The sequence below is a fragment of the Canis aureus genome, chromosome 11 (assembly GCF_053574225.1).
Source record: "Canis aureus isolate CA01 chromosome 11, VMU_Caureus_v.1.0, whole genome shotgun sequence".
In the NCBI taxonomy this organism is placed as follows: Eukaryota; Metazoa; Chordata; class Mammalia; order Carnivora; family Canidae; genus Canis; species Canis aureus.
The window spans coordinates 17,583,796-17,600,376 of NC_135621.1; the positions used below are offsets into that span (position 1 = coordinate 17,583,796).

The 16,581-nt window shown below is 50.2% G+C and overlaps 2 long non-coding RNA genes across 2 annotated transcripts; both read right to left on the reverse strand.

The window, feature by feature from the left end:
- Positions 1-1,017: 1,017 nt before the first annotated feature.
- Positions 1,018-7,382, reverse strand: LOC144323438 (uncharacterized). Its single transcript, XR_013388874.1, has 3 exons — positions 7,137-7,382; positions 6,237-6,446; positions 1,018-1,345 (listed from the first exon to the last, which is right to left on the reverse strand). It is a non-coding gene; the product is annotated as an uncharacterized LOC144323438 (long non-coding RNA).
- A 6,069-nt stretch (positions 7,383-13,451) lies between these two features.
- On the reverse strand, positions 13,452-16,533 carry LOC144323437 (uncharacterized). Its single transcript, XR_013388873.1, has 2 exons — positions 15,928-16,533; positions 13,452-14,030 (listed from the first exon to the last, which is right to left on the reverse strand). It is a non-coding gene; the product is annotated as an uncharacterized LOC144323437 (long non-coding RNA).
- Between the last annotated feature and the right edge of the window lie 48 nt (positions 16,534-16,581).

Here is a 16,581-nt window from a genome sequence, read left to right on the forward strand (position 1 = left end):
TCAAAGTAGAGGAATTTTGCCCAACTTTATTTCTCCATCTAGTCCTGCAAATTGAGCTTTCTGCAACCTCCGGTGAGAAACAAACTAGGTGGTAAAATAAATATGATCCGAGCCTGTCACTAAGACCAATGTGAAAGCTACTTCTATTTAAGTGGAACTCAAGATACCTTAATATATACATTTTGCCAGCTTTTCAGGCTAAGATCCTTGCTCCCAAGACAAAGGGTTAAAAATAATAATAATAAGACACAATTCATAGAAAATGAGGCAACCTTTCTAAAGGCGATTTTTCCTTAATACTTTTCATTTTTCTTTTACCCCAATTCTTTAGATCTCTTAGTTTGTCTTAGAGTAATTCTGAGAATTTTTATTCCTCCCAATTCCCAACCCATAGCTGAAGCATTTCCCTTAGAAATTGTACAGTTGCTGAGTACTGTTCAAAATCATTTATTTGCTATATGTTCTACTTAATTAAAGAAGCAGTCTCCAATTGGAAGTAATATTTAGATGAATAAAAATTATCATATAAGTGAGACCAGCAGGAAAACCACCTCAGCACAATACCCCACGACGTTACAGACCTGCACCATGGCCTTGGGTCCCCTAATGTTTAAGTGCAGCTGTAGCAAATACTTCTGGATGGTACTTTTTTTTTTTTTTGTATGTTTAGATTTGAATTAATGTATTTGGTGCTGATCTGGTTTTCCGAGATGAGGTACTGGCAAGGTCTTCTCAGTATTTCACTAGGCACATAGGAATTTGAGACTTTAAGACTTTCATGTTTTCTAATTAATGATCTTTATATTTAAAAGCAAAAAAAAAAAAAAAAATGCATGCCTCTTAACCCCCTGGACACTGCGTCCTAACTACAGAGCGTAGCATGAGGTCAGGAACTTGATTAATTATTTAATGATGCCTTACATGGGGATCTACCCGAGGTACTTTAACAGGTTTCTATACTTTTTCAAACGGTATTTTATGAAATGAAGAGAATATATTAATGTGCTAATGCTAAAATCCCGACATTTATACTTTATTAAATACCTTTTCACATTAGTCTTCAAAACAGTTACTCTAGCTAGTGAGTGGCTGGTTCTCCGATGAGCTACAGGCAGCTCATAACGTCAGACGAGAAGTTTCACTCCGCCCCAGAGACTGCCAGCCATTTAATTCTAATTCATGTTCCAGAAGATGCACATGATGCTTTGGATGATAATGTTTGTTACAAGCGATGCACTTGTTCAAAAAGGTCCTGCAGATAAACTTGCAAATTCTTGGGTGGGTTTTTTTTTTCCCAATTTTTTTTTAGTCATATGTTGCATAAGCCTCATTGAACATATGTGAACTGAAAAGGAAATACTAAATTGATTTTAGAGATAAGGAAATATGTTCAATATTGTGATTTACTAAAAAAAAAATAATAAACACACACAGAAGCAATAGAAGCAGAAGTAGAATTCTGATGCTAGGCCAGGACTTTCTGTTGAAGCCATAGAAATTTTAAATTAATAAAGGACTAAAAGACAAAATAACAAGAATTAAAAATTGAGATGCTAAAGGCCATGAATTTGAAAACATTGAAAAAATGGAAAACATTTAAAAATATAACTGCAAGGAATTTTTGGCTTTTTAATAAATGAATACATCTGGAACTTAAAGCGGATCCCATCTCTACCCAGATATACACACAAAACACTAGGTACTTGGAATTTTATAGACAATACAGCAAAAAATAAATGATTATAAGCTAAGTGTATTATGAAGATAGATTAAAAAAAAGACCTTAGCAAACCCCAACTCCTTTTGACTAAATCCAGATCCCATGTATTATCATTGGTGGATTATAAGCCAAGATAATGTTCTGGAATGGGTCACCCATAAATAAAATTTAAAACCTTATGAGAATTATCATGTGGATTTAAGACTTAGTATGGGAAGATAAAACATCAAACTTTTACAGAGAAATATAGGAGCACATGTTTATAATTGTAGGCAACGGAAAATTTGTTAAACCAGTAAAAGCACCAGAATGAAAGACTGACATATTGGACAATTATCACAAATGTAAGACTTTCTGTGCGTTATACTACAAAAACAAAAAAAGCAGTGAATGCTACAGCTCGCTGGAGAAGTGCTGCAGGTCCTATCACTGGAGAAGACTATTAACTAATTTAGTATACAATTGACAAATGGACAGAGTTAAAAAAAAAAAAAAACAAACTCATTTGAAGAAATTCAAATGGCAAAAAAGGGTGTTAAAATCTTAACATTCAGAAAAATACAAACTGAAATCGAAATACCAACTTATACCACTCCGATGGTTAAAATTTAAAAAGTATACTCAAAAATGTCAAAGTAGACTCCTCCCTCCGGGGGCGCAGAGCCTGGGTATGGGGGGCACCTGCTGCTGGGGCGCAGAGGGAGTCGCAGCAAGGACCCTGTGAGCGCCGCCCCCCCCCCATAGGTCCCGCGCAGCTTCCAGGATAGAGAGGCGCAGGAGCCGCCCGCAGGAGCCGCCCGGGGGGCGGGGGGTGGAGCGCACTTTCGCGGACCCCGCATCACCACGAGCTGAGCCCATCACACCCACATCAGGGCGACACACCTGGGGCCCTGGTGGCCCAGCCGAGGAGCACCTGCCTGCAGCCCAGGGCGTGACCCCGGGGCCCGGGTTCGAGTCCTGTGCCCGGTCCTCGCAGGGCGCCTGCTTCTCTCTCCGCCTGGGACCCTGCCTCTCTCGCTGTGGCTCACGGATAAATGCATGAAATCTAAATAATGGTAATAACGGTTCTCCGTAGTGGGAGGCAGCGGTTGTCACCCCGGAGGGCGTCTCTTCTGCTGAAGCTCTGCAAACGCAGAAGCTCTGCAAACACACTCGCGTGTCCGCAGCAGAACGGACCTGGGGGTAGAGGCCGCATCGAGTCCCCAGGGCGCGATGGCAGCACGGACGCCGAGGAGGAGGGGCAGGGGGGAGGGGGCGGGCGCGGTACGGACCTGGGGACTGGGGCTCTGCAAACCGAAAACGACGTGCGCCCCCAAGTCAGAGACGCCCGCGCAGCAGCCTCCGAAGTCCTCCCGGCAGTGGCAAAGGGCCGGGGAGCGCAGTCGGGGCGCACCGTCACCCCCATAGCTTGCCTGGGGGCCGGGACACGTGGGCTGTGGGCTCCCGCCTGGCTGCACCTGTGCAGTGGCCGCGGGTTGTGGGGGGGGCTGTGCCGGCGGACGGGGGGCTGAGGGCCTGAAACCCCGGAGGCCACGGTGCGAGGCGTGGAGGGGCCCACCCTGAGCAGTGGACGGGACGGAAGGAGTGCAGGGGCGGGGCGTGGGGGGGGAGGAGCGGAAGGCCTGCAATCCCGGAGGCCACAGTGCGAGGCGCGGAGGGTACCGCCCTGAGCAGTGGACTGGACGGAAGGAGCGCAGGGGCGGGGCGGGGGGGGGAGCGGAGGGCCTGCAATCCCGGAGGCCACAGTGCGAGGCGCGGAGGGTACCGCCCTGAGCAGTGGACTGGACGGAAGGAGCGCAGGGGCGGGGCGGGGGGGGGAGCGGAGGGCCTGCAATCCCGGAGGCCACAGTGCGAGGCGCGGAGGGTACCGCCCCGAGCAGTGGACGGGACGGAAGGAGCGCAGGGGCGAGGCGGGGGGGGGGGAGCGGAGGGCCTGCAATCCCGGAGGCCATGGTGCAAGGCGTGGAGGGGCCCGCCCTGAGCAGTGGACGGGACGGAAGGAGACCAGGGGCGGGCAGGAGAGGGGGCAGAGGGCCTGCAATCCTGGAGGCCGTGGAGGTGCAGAGGGGCCGCCATGAGCAGTGGACGGGACCAAAGGAGTGCAGGGGCGGGCAGGACGGAGGAGGAAAGGGAGGGGAGGGGGAAAGGGGGGCAGCTGGCTGTGCGGGCGGAGGGCCGGCAACCCCGGAGGCCATGGTGCTAGGCGCCGAGGGGCCCGCCCTGAGCAGTGGACGGGAGGGAAAGAGCCCAGGGGCGGGCAGGAGAGGGGGGAGGAGGGGAGGAGTGGGGGGGGAGGAGCAATGGAGGGAGAGGGGAGGAGTGAGGTGAGGGGGGGAGGAGGGGGCAGAGGGCCTTCAACCCGGAGGCCCCGGTGGAAGGTGCAGAGGGGCCCGCCCTGAGCAATGGACGGCTCCCCCCACTGCCCCGTGACCCCGCGGACGCCCCGCCACATGTACCCGCCTCCCCCCACAGCACCGAGATTCGCGGGGATACCTCGCAGCCCCGAAAGTGACAAGTGGGGGCCCAGCCCTAAGGGCCCACCCGCAGCGACGGCCACGCAGCAGGACGAGCCCACGCAAGGCCACGACGCGTCTGGAAATCGGGCGGGTCCGTTCTCTCTGACTTGGACTTAGTCCAACAGGAGCCGAAGCGGCTTATTCTCGGGTGTCCGAGGTCTAGGGTCACGGCCTACTAAGTAGACACTGGTTTTCCCATTTTTTTTTAACTTCCCCGTCCATTTATTCCCTGAAAATAAGACTTTCTAATATTCCCATAAGAAAGATGTTTTTTAAGCTATTTTTTTTTTTTTAAGAATTTTTATTTATTTATTCATATGACAGAGAGAGAGAGGCAGAGACCCAGGCAGAGGGAGAAGCAGGCTCCATGCAGGGAGCCCGAAGCGGGACTCGATCCCGGAACTCCAGGATCACGCCCTGGGCCAAAGGCGGGCGCCAAACCGCTGAGCCCCCCCAGGAGTCCCCAAGAAAGATGTTTTTAGGCTCCCGGATGACCTGAACGCTTCCCCTTTCCGAGGCCCTTCCCCTTCCCGGCCGCACAGCCGGGGAAGCCCCCGGCCCGCCCCCCTGAACCTGCCAGCAGGTGGCCGGGCGTTGGGGGTGGGGGGGAGCGCAGAAGGCCAGTGGCCGGGGGCGGCCACCTGGGGGCTGTGGCCTGGGGCACACAAGTGCGGCCATCAGGAGCATCAAGCCCGGGGGGAGGAAGGGGAGCCGTGGCCCGGAGGCGGGACACACAGAACTAGTGGCTCAGACGTCGGGGAGGTTTAAACAAGACCCGGGGTTGGGGTGGAGGTATGGGGGGGGGGCGGGGGGGGCGGGGGTCAGCGGCAGGGCACCTGCCCCTGGCTCAGATCATGATCTTAGAGACCCGGGCTCCCTGCATGGAGCCTGCTTCTCCTTCTGCCTGTGTCTCTGCCTCTCTCTCTCTCTCTCTCTCTGTGTCTCTCAGGAATAAATAAGTAAAATTTAAAATAAATAAATAAGTAAATAAGGCCCCGGGGACTGGGGGTTCAGCAGTGGAGCACCTGTCCCTGTCTCAGGTAATGATCTTAGAGACCTGGAATCAAGTCCTCCCTTGGGTTCCCTACAGGGAGCCTGCTTCTCCCTCTGCCTGTGTCTCTGCCTCTCTCTGTGTGTCTCTCATGAATAAATAAATAAAATTTTAAATAAATAAATAAATAAATAAATAAATAGATAAATAAATAAATAAATAAATAAATAAATAAATAAATAAAGCCCGGGGGCTCAGCGGTTGAGCACCTGCCCCTGGCTCAGGTCATTATCTTAGAGACCCAGGATCGAGTCCCACTTGGGCTCCCTGCATGGAGCCTGCTTCTCCCTCTCCCTGTGTCTCTGCCTCTTTCTCTGTGTCTGTCATGAATAAATAAATAAAAATCTTAAAAAAAAAAAAGCGCCTGTGTTGTGTCTGCTTGGTATTGGATTTAACAAGGACCCAGCAATTGATTCAGACTTTGTGTAATAGTTTCTTGGGGGAAAAAACCAAACCCATTAAGCTCAATCTTAACTCGGTGATGCACTCCGGGACCCCAATCACTAGAGGTCTTTCCTTCGTAAGTTAATAAGCGTGGGGGAGCCGCCCTGGGGGAGCCGCCCTACTGGCTCCAGGGCCCCTGGAGGCCCGCAAGTCCCCAGCTGCAGAGTCCACCCGGTGCCCGGGGGCAGCAGGTGCAGCCTCAGGTGCAGCCTCAGGTGCCTGCATCCCTGTGCCCCAACCTAGGCCGGCGGTTAGCCCGCGTGAGTGCATGTTCCTGTGCAAGCCGGACCCTGGCTTCGAGCTCCCACCGGCCAAGTCCTGGTGCCACTTGCTGCAGCCCCTTCCCTACAGCCCGGTCTGCACTGTCTGACCTCTGGGTCGTCCCAGGGGCACGTGCCTGCTTCTCCCTGTGCCTCTGCTCCCCCTCCCTCCCTCCTCCCTCCCTCTCAAACACAGAAATAAAATCTCAAAAGAACAAATAAATAACAATTAAGAAAAAAAATACCTCTCCGTTGTTCCGTGGGCTTCACGTAGGTGATGCTGCGGGTTACTGCCCAAAGCCTGAGACTCCTGAGCGGACAAGGAGGTCGCGTCGCTAACACCTGAGCTGCGGCCCTAAACCAAGACTCTCCCAAGAAACCTGGAGCCTCTGGCACCTCCAGGAATAACCCTTGGGGCTTGTGAAGACGCCAGGTCCCAAAAATACTTTCACACACTCGCAGGATAAAGGAGCATAGGGATGTTTTTCAGTGTGAACCTAACCACCGTCCCTACTATCCCCCTCCCGGTCCTCTGGGCCCCAGAGGCCTGGTCCCCAGCAGTAACCACCATGAGCACTGCAGACCAGCCCCTGCTGTCCCTGGGGTGGGGGTGGGGGTGAGCCCACCTGGTCCCCCGGCTCACCTGGATCCCCCTCCTGGTCGTCTGGGCCCCGGAGGCCTGGTCCCCCAGCAATAACCACCATAACCACTGCGGACCAGCCCCTGCTGTCCCTGGGGGTGGGGGTGGGCACTACTGGTCCCCAGGCTCACCTGGTCCCCCTCCTGGTCCTCTAGGCCCCGGAGGCCTGGTCCCCCAGAAATAACCACCATAAGTACTGCTGACCAGTCCCTGCTGTCCCTAGGGGTGGGGGTGGGTCCACCTGGTCTCTCAGCCCACCAGGATCCCCCTCCTGGTCCTCTGGGCCCCAGAGGCCTGGTCCCCAGCAGTAACCACCATAAGCCCCTGCTCTCCCTGGGGGTGGGGGTGGGGGTGGGCCCACCTGGTCCCCAGGCCCACCTGGATCCCCCTCCTAGTCCTCTGGGCCCCGTAGGCCTGGTCCCCAGTAGTAACCACCATGAGCACTGCGGACCAGCCCCTGCTATCCCTGGGGGTGGCAGTGGGCCCTCCTGGTCCCCAGGCTCACCGGGATCCCCCTCCTGGGGGAGCAGAGGAAGCACCCGCCTCGGGAACAGCTCCGTCGGCCTCCTCACGGCCCCTTGGGTCTTCTGCGAGGAGGCACCTGTCCTGGGACCTGAGCAGAGGGTCAGGTGCGCTGCTCACCCCGGGCCTGGGTCCTCATAGGCCTCCGGAGGTGTTACTAGGATGCCCGTAAGTGAACGAATGGATGACGTTGTGTTAGGTCATCACGGGAGTGAAATGGATTCGTTTGGTTCTCAGCAAGGGATGAAGTCAATTCTCTTAGGATTGGGCGCCGGGTGGCTCCGTTGGGGAGCGTGTGGGCCTTCAGCTCAGGGCGGTTGCCAGGGTCCTGCCATCGCGCCCACATCCCCCGGCGGAGCATGTGTCTCCCTTTCCCCCGCTGCTCCCCTTGCCTATGCTCTCTCTTTGACAAATAAGTAATTTTTTTATATCTTAAAAAAAGAATTCTCTTACCATGATTTCCATTATGAAATCAGTCTTCTTTCTAGATAGTTATATATTCCAGGTTTTCATTTATATTTTTTTAAATGTAACATCTCAGTCTTTTATTTTTTTTATATTTTTTATTTTAGAGAGAGAGAGAGAGCATCATGCGATCGTCACCTGACGATCAAACCAAGAGTCAGCCGCTCAGCCAAATGCACCACCCAAGATCTCATGCCTTTAAGCAAGTCCGATATTTCTAAGAATCAAGAATTTTTAAAATTATCTTTTAGAAAGGTATCAAGCTATTACTTGTCCCTTTTTTTGCCTCGTACGTTGTTCATCCAAACAGTGAAATGGGAAGGTTTGATGTTTGGCTGCAAAATGCATATAAGATGGATTAATATTCATTTCATCGCGTCCATTTCCTAGGAAGCACCTTGGCAATTAAATTTTGATTAATTTACTTTCTTTCAGAGCAGCATGAATGAGGTCATCACAATTCCCGTAAAAAGCTAAGATGCCCAGGTTTGAGGGTGGACTATTATGTGATGATTTAGTCACAAATTCTACACCTTAATTTTACACAGAAAAGCAGTCCTATGAGCAGGTAACTTAGCATAGCAAAACTAAAGTTTATGACAAAACATAAAATACCACAACAAGAGCATCCAACAAATCTTAGAGAACTGCGGTTAAATTTAGACTCTAGAACAGAGAAAACCCTTCGCTTTGAGAAGTTTCTCCATTTGTCTGCGTTGCTCACATATTCCATCATTTATTTTTTCCCATTGTGTTTGCTAAAATTAAATTCATCCACTCTGGCATATCTGTTCTCGCTGTGACGGACACTGAATAAAATTTTAAATCTCAATTAGCGTCTTTCAGTGACCAAATAATGGTGGCCAGATCTCAGGTCTATTCACAGCAGCAGATGATTTCATGTGCTGGATACGCGTCCTGTTTGAGCAGAATTTTTTAAACAATAACTTCTCAAAAGAGTCCACACACCGGAAACGTCAGTTTTAGATTTGTGAACAAAGACAATTCATTGGCTAGGAAAATAACAACTGGATTGAAAACCACTTAAGCTATAATTTAGATGCCAACCGCTTTCCCCCAGCAGTTTTGCTCTTTGTTTCTATGTCTGCGGGTTTGCTACGGGTCAACCAATTACTCAACAGTTGGGCTAGGGAATCGGAGAAATGGCTTCTGAGTGTCATTGAATGAAAAGAGCCTTGGGTCTAAAAAATAATAATAATAATTCAAGAGCAACCTCGCAGAAGGACCAAATCAACGTATTAGATGACTGTAAAAGCGATTGTGATTTATTTTGAACTAATTTGTGATGGAGTTCAAGCCTCAAACTAGAAAACAAGAGCGGATGGCAATGCCAGTTGTGCCGCAGAAGAGCCCTGTGATCGTCAGTAAATCGTCTGGAAACTCAGATCTTCTCACATTTAAAAGAGGAGCAATGGTTTCTACCATTGTACTGTCCCAGTGATCTGTCAGGGCCACTCAGGGTCGGGGGGTGGCATGACCGATCTGAGGCAAAGAGGAGCAAAACACAGTGACGAGTTTATATCAAGACACCTACTGAGCACCTACTGTAGACACCTACCAAGTTTACATTAAATAAACTTAGGTGTTTTAAGATAAACCCGTAGGTGTGTTTTACTCCTATTGCCTCAGATCAAGGCCCCTGAATATGGCCACTGCGCACCCAAGGTCGGTGAGACCTTCAGGGGAGACCTCGTGCAAGAGTCCTGGGTCGCCCTCTGTCGAAAGTCTTGTTATCTGTCATTGAATTCTGATTCTACCCACAGGATACACCCTGATTGTGTATTCCACGAGGAAAAAGAAGCCCCTCCTCTGCACTGTGTTATTTCTTTGTTCATTTGGTAATTTAAACATGATGGGTCCAAGTATTGCAGTAATTTACAGAAAGATGCCAAAAAAAAATTTACAGAAAGATGCTTCAGCAAAACTAAAATCATTCAGGGTAGTCGGTGGCACATTTCACTCTTAAAATCTTTTTTTGTTAAGTGTACGTAAATGTACGGATATAATCATAAAATGATCGTTACTGTGTGACATGCAAAGGAGCACAGCTGACATAAAAGAGAGCTTCCCCAAGCACCACACCTTTACCTTAAAAGCTTTGCTTATTCTAACGGCCTAGACCACTGTTACAGGACAGCCAATGCTGATTCAAAATAATACAAAATTTCAGCAAAATATAAATATTTGATTTCTTCTATCATGATTTTTGTCTGTGTATGTGTGTCTATATATAAATATTTGCATATAAATATATATTTATTTTTATAAATATTATTTTTATATGCAAATATATATTTTTTATTTTTATGAATATTTTATATACAAATATATATTTTTATAAATATTATTTTTATATACAAATACATATATTTTTAACATGGACAAAACACAGCTACACAATTTATATAGCTTCCCCCTTCTGTGTTTTCTGTCTTTCTTCTCTATGAACTTGGTCTGTGAAATGATTGCCTTTATCAGGAGTTCATTCCATTGCCATCTAACAATATGAGAAGTTAGTGGCCTCTCATGACCAAAAAAATGTAAATGTACATACAAACCATGCTTCAGAGAACTAAAATATAATGTCTCCTACATACACAGTCCAGTCAATCCACTTAAACATTGCATAATATTTACTGTAATCCTTTGTGATTGAAAATATTGTGATCATGATACATCCCTAAGGTACACCTCAAAAATAAGTTTTGTTTTCCAAGCCTTGCCCTTTTTTGAGGGAGATCAGGAAACTCAATTTAACCTTCTAGGCTGAGGTTTAAATTAAGGAAAACCATGGGGATATAAATATCATAGAGTGAGAGCATCTCATTCAAGATGATGATATTCTTGTTCCATCTTGATTTTTGCTATGGCATCGTTCAGTTATTTTGCAAATAATTTCCTGTCCCATCACTTTTTGTTTAATGCCAGAAGTCATCCTTTCTGCGCTGCCAGTCTTAATAGTTTTTTTTTTTTTTTTAACAGTTGTCAAGATTGTTTTGGGGCTGCTCCAAGATACTTGGTTGTAAATATAATACGAAGTAAAGAATTCGATAGCATATCGTTTTATACAAAACTCCTGGCCTACCCAACACAATTAGAATTGGCGATTCTTGTTCAATGTACCTCTGATGCTCCAAGTATCTCTGCCCAAATAAGGAGCAATTTTAACTTCTCAGCTTGAGTCACCAACATCAGTGTTTCCAAAAATAGGTCATGGTGTGGGTCTCCTTGCGTGGGCAGCCTCCCAACCTCTAGTTATATCTCTCGTAGACTGTAGGATAACTGTCTTGTCCCTTAGGACTTCTCTCACAGGTCCTTGCAGGAATTTGTGTATGCTAAGCCATTAGATGTGTACTTTCCAAATTTGGGGAAAACCATCTGGCTCTTTTTGCCAGATGTGATTTACAGACGAGCAGACGAAAACTGTATTTGTAACAGAGATTGTATTTAAGTTGAATGGTTCTAAATTAGCGCGGCTTTAAGATGTATGAGCATTCCGCCGTTAACCATCACGGGTAAGCCCAGGAGGTCCAAGCGCTGCTCTCTGGGTGGGATTTCAGATCTTACAACAATTTTTTGGTTCAGTCTACCTGAATCAAATTCCTCCGGTGAGTCACCTCTATAAATTCAAGAGGAGCACCGGGTTATTGTCTACAGATACGAAAGAAGAAAAGAGATTCTCATTTAATCGTTTTCTCAAAGGCTCGTTCAGAAACCATGTTGAGTCTTTAGGGAGACGGGCAACAGTTTCAGGATCTTCAGATTAGAGAAATCTGGGTTTTAATCCTAGCTTCATGATCAATCATCTCGCCATTGTACGCGATAGGTAAATTCTCTGAGCCTCGATTTCTTTTTTTCCACGTGCACAACGGGATTTTTAAAACCACTTTTGATGTTGGTTGTTCAGATTAAAAACCACACTCACAAACATGTGCACACAGACCTAATTAGTGTATAAGGACTCCATCAAAGCCACATGTCTGTCCTCTGCAGCAGCAACACTATCGACCCACTGATTTCCTCACTTTATCTGCCCCATAAACTGCCAGAGTCATCTGCCTGTGGCAAAGATCCTTGTTTGAATGTGAGGAACCCTTGATTACGTCTGGAAACAATACAGCCCAGCTGTCGAGATTATTCTAGGGGATACATCACAAGGAAATGGTATTGTCATAGGCCAAACCATGTCTCTTCAAAATTCATGTGTTCTCTTCTGACCCCCGCCCCGTACCTCAGAATGTGACTGTATTTGGAGACAGGGTCCCTAAAGAGGTAGCTAAAGTAGGAGGAGACCATATGGGTGGACCTCAAGCCAATATGACTGGTGTCCCCTATAAAAGGAGATGAGGACACAGACTCAACAGACAGGACGACACGGGAAGGAGACGGCCCTCTGCTGCCGAGGAAAGAAGCCTGCGAAGAAATCAAACCTGCTGACACCCTGGGTCTGGATCTCTAGGCCCCAGGGCTGGAAAAAAAATTTCTGTTGTTCAGGCCACTCGGTCTTCGGTATTTTGTGACGCCGGTCCCCGCAGACTACGCTGCAGCCACGGGATTTGATTTCAGGGTGACAAGTGCTCACCTGAAGGGATGCAGGTGGAACTGCCAGCGTACAGCCTGGTGCTCCTAACTAATGACTCGTCCCGCGGATTCTCATGGAATTATGACCGATGCCTGCTGATTGCACTGAAAAGTAAAAGTACATCAAAATCGAAAAAAATCTTGGCCACATTTTGTGCCAATGTCCGGCGGTTTTAACACGAGTAAAACCGCGGGTGAAGGAATCACAGGGTGAAGGAACACGAGACATGCCTAGAGCAGCGGTGAGGTTGAGAAGCATCAAAGTAGGAGGCAAAATGGATGTCAGGCATTTTATTTGCGGATTTCCAGTAAATCTGTTAGTTCTCATATCCCAGAGAGCACAATTACATATAATTACAGTTTATACTGAAGACAGATTATTATCTAACATAAAACTTGAGTTAGTCCAAGCGCATGTCTGTAGAGCGGGTAATGAGGGACGCTGAAGTTATTACAGTGTATCTGTAGCCAATTTGACAATTATTTGAGTTTGATTTAGCTATCAATCCAGAATATATTTAGAAATAAATGATCCTAATAACTTTTACATAGATGAACAGCCAATGAAATGAAGTTGTCAAATATTGGCATTATTCCCCATTCATTCGTGAAAGGCTAGAAATGGCCTTTGTAACGAGCAGTATGTTTGTCTGGAAAAACACAAGGTCTCTGAAGCCAAGTGAACAGCATGAGGCTACCGGGTACAATAAAATATGAACAAAGAAGCGAGGCTAATCATGAACAAATTCGTGAATTAAGAAGTTTTCTCATTTTAAATGCTCAGGCCGTCCCCCTGCCCAATGCCGATTCGGTGGGGTTTGACGTCTGTTCACCAATACCCAGGGCCCAGGTATTGCTCAGTTTTCATTCATGCTGGTTTTTTTTTTTTTTAAGATTTTGTTTATTTATTCATGAGAGACACACAGAGAGAGAGGCAGAGACACAGGCAGAGGGAGAAGCAGGCTCCATGCAGGGAGCCCGATGAGGGACTCGATCCCGGGACCCCAGGGTCACACTCTGGGCCGAAGGTGGCACTAAACCGCTGAGCCCCACTAGGTGTCCCCATTCATGCTGGTTTTCATGCATTCGTGCAAGCATGGCTACGAAGCCCTCTCTTTGTGTCAGTCCCTCTAGGTTCTGAGGTCTAGGGGTGTGGGAACAGCACGGACAGGGTCTCTGCGAATGGAGCTAAACGGGACCCCAGGCGGAGACCAGAACATGCCAGACTCTCTTCTCTCTCGGGGCATTTATGTTCCTCGATATCTGCCCTTGGGCTCCTCCCTCCCCACATCCTCCTGTCGCGTGTCTCATTTTCCAGGCCCGTCCCCACGTTGTTTTGAGCAGGCTCCCACGAGCAAGCGCCAGGGCCTGGGAGCCAAGGCAGGTGTCTCAGGAGGAAGAGGTGTTTCATGGCCAGGCCTTAGGGGAACCTGAGTAATGAGTAAAACTGATCTCCGCGAAAGCAGCTGCTCCCTGCTCCCCATTCCTGCTCGTTATTAGGGCTCGTTACTCTTCCCAGCGCCCTTCCACTCGGGCAGGTGTTACTGGACCTTCAGAGCCGGGGTTAATCGGGAGCTGTGTGATCCTGGGCTGTCTTTAACCTCCCTGCACTTCAGTTTTCCACGTCTGTCGGGTTTGGAAGGACCGTCGTGATGGTTGGTGAGCTGGGGAGGGAGAGGACTCCCACCTCTGGCCACTTCCGACGGCAAGTGTGCCCGCCCTTCTCCGGTGCTCTGCCTGGATGTCCCTTGGCGGCCCCTGCTGCTTCCAGCACACACTCTCCTGCCACCCGCGTTGCTCCTATTTATTCCTAAAAAACAAGAGATGGCCTTGGTTTAGGCACCTCTGGGCACATTCGGTCAGACTTTGGTGAGAACTGGGGCGGGCGCTGGTTTCGCCTCCTACTCCCAGCCTTGGGGCAGCCGGGACTGCAGCAGCAGCAGAAGCACTAGGCAGCCTGTGTCACCCGGACCGAGGCCCTGGGGCACCAACAGGCGGCCACCCCTGGAGCTGGAACGCATCCCCAGAGACCCAGATGCGGCCTCCATGCCCTGGCTCCTGTCACGGGAGAAGGCGGTGGGGACGGTGGGGATGCTCCCCAAACGGACGTCTGGAAACTAAGGCAAGGGAAGATAAGTAAACCGCAAATGAGATGGAAATAAAACCAAACAGGAAGTCTTCTTTTTTCTCCCAGAAAAAGTAAGTCGTTTGCACAGCTGGAGGCTAAAAACAGCTGCATTATCTAGAGCCCAGTACATGGAGAGGAGTCATTAATATTTTCCTCGTGCACACACTTCATTTTGATGCAATCTCCCCTTACAGGCAGCCGCATCATTTGCAGGATATTTAACAAAAATGATGGAAATGCTCAGCCGCAGCTGCTCGTGGCTTGGCCGCCCATATTTTTGCATAACTTCACCGTGGGTGGAGGCCCCCACATTGCTGTCCTGGCCCAGGTCACTCCCCTGCTCACCTGCACGCGGGGCTGGTCACACTCAGGTTCCCGTCGGGCCCACACGGCGGGCATATCCCACAGCTTTGCTGAGCGAGCGGATGCCTGGCTTCCCTGCCCATCCTGCGCGGTCCGGAGCATCCCAGCGGGGAGGGGACAGCAGCCAGGGCGCCCCGGGTGGGCCCGGTGACCCCGGCTGGCACCCAGGAGGAGTCTCCAGGGGCGCCCCGCGCAACGATGCGCACAAGTCGCGGCTGCCTAATGGGACCCCGTGCAGGTTGGGGATACGGACTGAAAGGTCACTTATTCTCCGAGGAAGAAATTACCAGCACATATTCACGGAAAATACTCTGGGGCGCCCTGGGTAGGGGAGAGAAGGAGGGCTCAGGGGAGGAGCACCTGCGCGGCCCAGGGCGTGACCCTGGGTCCCGGGATCGAGTCCAGTCGGGGTCCATGCAGGGGGCCTGCTTCTCCCTCGCCTCTCTGTGTCTCTCCAGGAGAAATAGATAAAATCTTAGAGAAAGAAAGGAAATGCTCAGAGTGGAACATCTTACCTTAAGGGAAGAGTAATTGAGGGTCAGTGGAGGGCGGGAACACCCAGGGCTCTCCTACCAAGTCCCAGAAGCTTCACATTCATGGAAATACGGAATTCTTACAAACAGGGTTAACAGGCATGGTCCATCCTTTTTTATTTTTATTTTTTAGGATTTTATGTATTCATGAGAGACACAGAGAGAGAGGCAGAGACACAGGCAGAGGGAGAAGCCGCCTCCAGGCAAGGAGCCCGATGTGGGCCTCGAACCCGAGACCCCAGGGTCATGCCCTGGACTGCAGGCAGGTCCTCAACTGCTGAGTCCCCCAGGGATCCCCCTCCTCCCTCCCTTAAACACGGTAGCCGAAACACGAAGTCTCAGCTTGTGAGGGCTCAGGCAGCTTTTGACCATAGCACCCAGATGCTGGGCCCTCTCCACCGCCCGCAGGTAGCAGGTAGCACCAGAGCAGGGCTCTTGGAAAACTGCCACATGAGGTGGGGAAAAAAAATTGCAAAGGAAAACCTCCTATGATGTTAATAAATAAAGACGTATGGAATGCCTTCTTTAAACAAAGCTAAGGACTTATTTGATAAAAATATAAGGCCTTTTGGAGTTCCGTGACTTACTCACAATTAGCTTTTAAAATCTAGTAGATCAGTACAACATCACCCAGGGCACCCTCCCCCCTGACCCCGCTACAGTCGGTCCCCACATGGACCCACCTGACCACCGCTGTGAACCCACGGGACGCGAGGACATGGCTCCACCCGCAGGAAGCGCTTCTGGCAGCCACCCCGGAGCTCTCCGACACACCTGCACCAGGTCGTGCGGGGCTCCCCCCCCTTACACCCCGAGGCCCCCTGGCACCCCGAGGCCCCCTGCGACGTGACACTGCAGCCACCCCGGAGCTCTCCGGCACACCAGGCTGCGGGGGGCGGGGACACAGGTAGAGGTGTGCGCTCTGTGGACACGCGGGGGCATCACGGACACGTCCTTCCGTAGCAGGGCGCCAGGCGGGGGGTACCCGCGCCTGTGCAAGCCCTCGGGTGCGGGGGGTGGGCGACTCGGGATGCCGGGGGCCTCGGGGTACTGGGGGGCATCAGGGTGTAAGGGGCGCCTGCTGGGAGGGGGCACCAGAGCCGCAGCAGCGCCGGCCAGGCCGTGGCATCCGTCCCCGGGCTCCGGGAGGCAGCCTCCTCGTGCACAGGGCACACAGAATGCGGGGCCGCCCGCGGGAGAAGAGACGGGGCCGCCCGCGGGGAGAGGGGCGCGTGGAGAGACGTCCCTCCTGATACGTGGCGGGAAGGGAGACAGGCCGGTGAGCGACCGTCCAGGGAAGTCCCCCCACCCCCAAACCCGGCTGACGGCACCTGCGC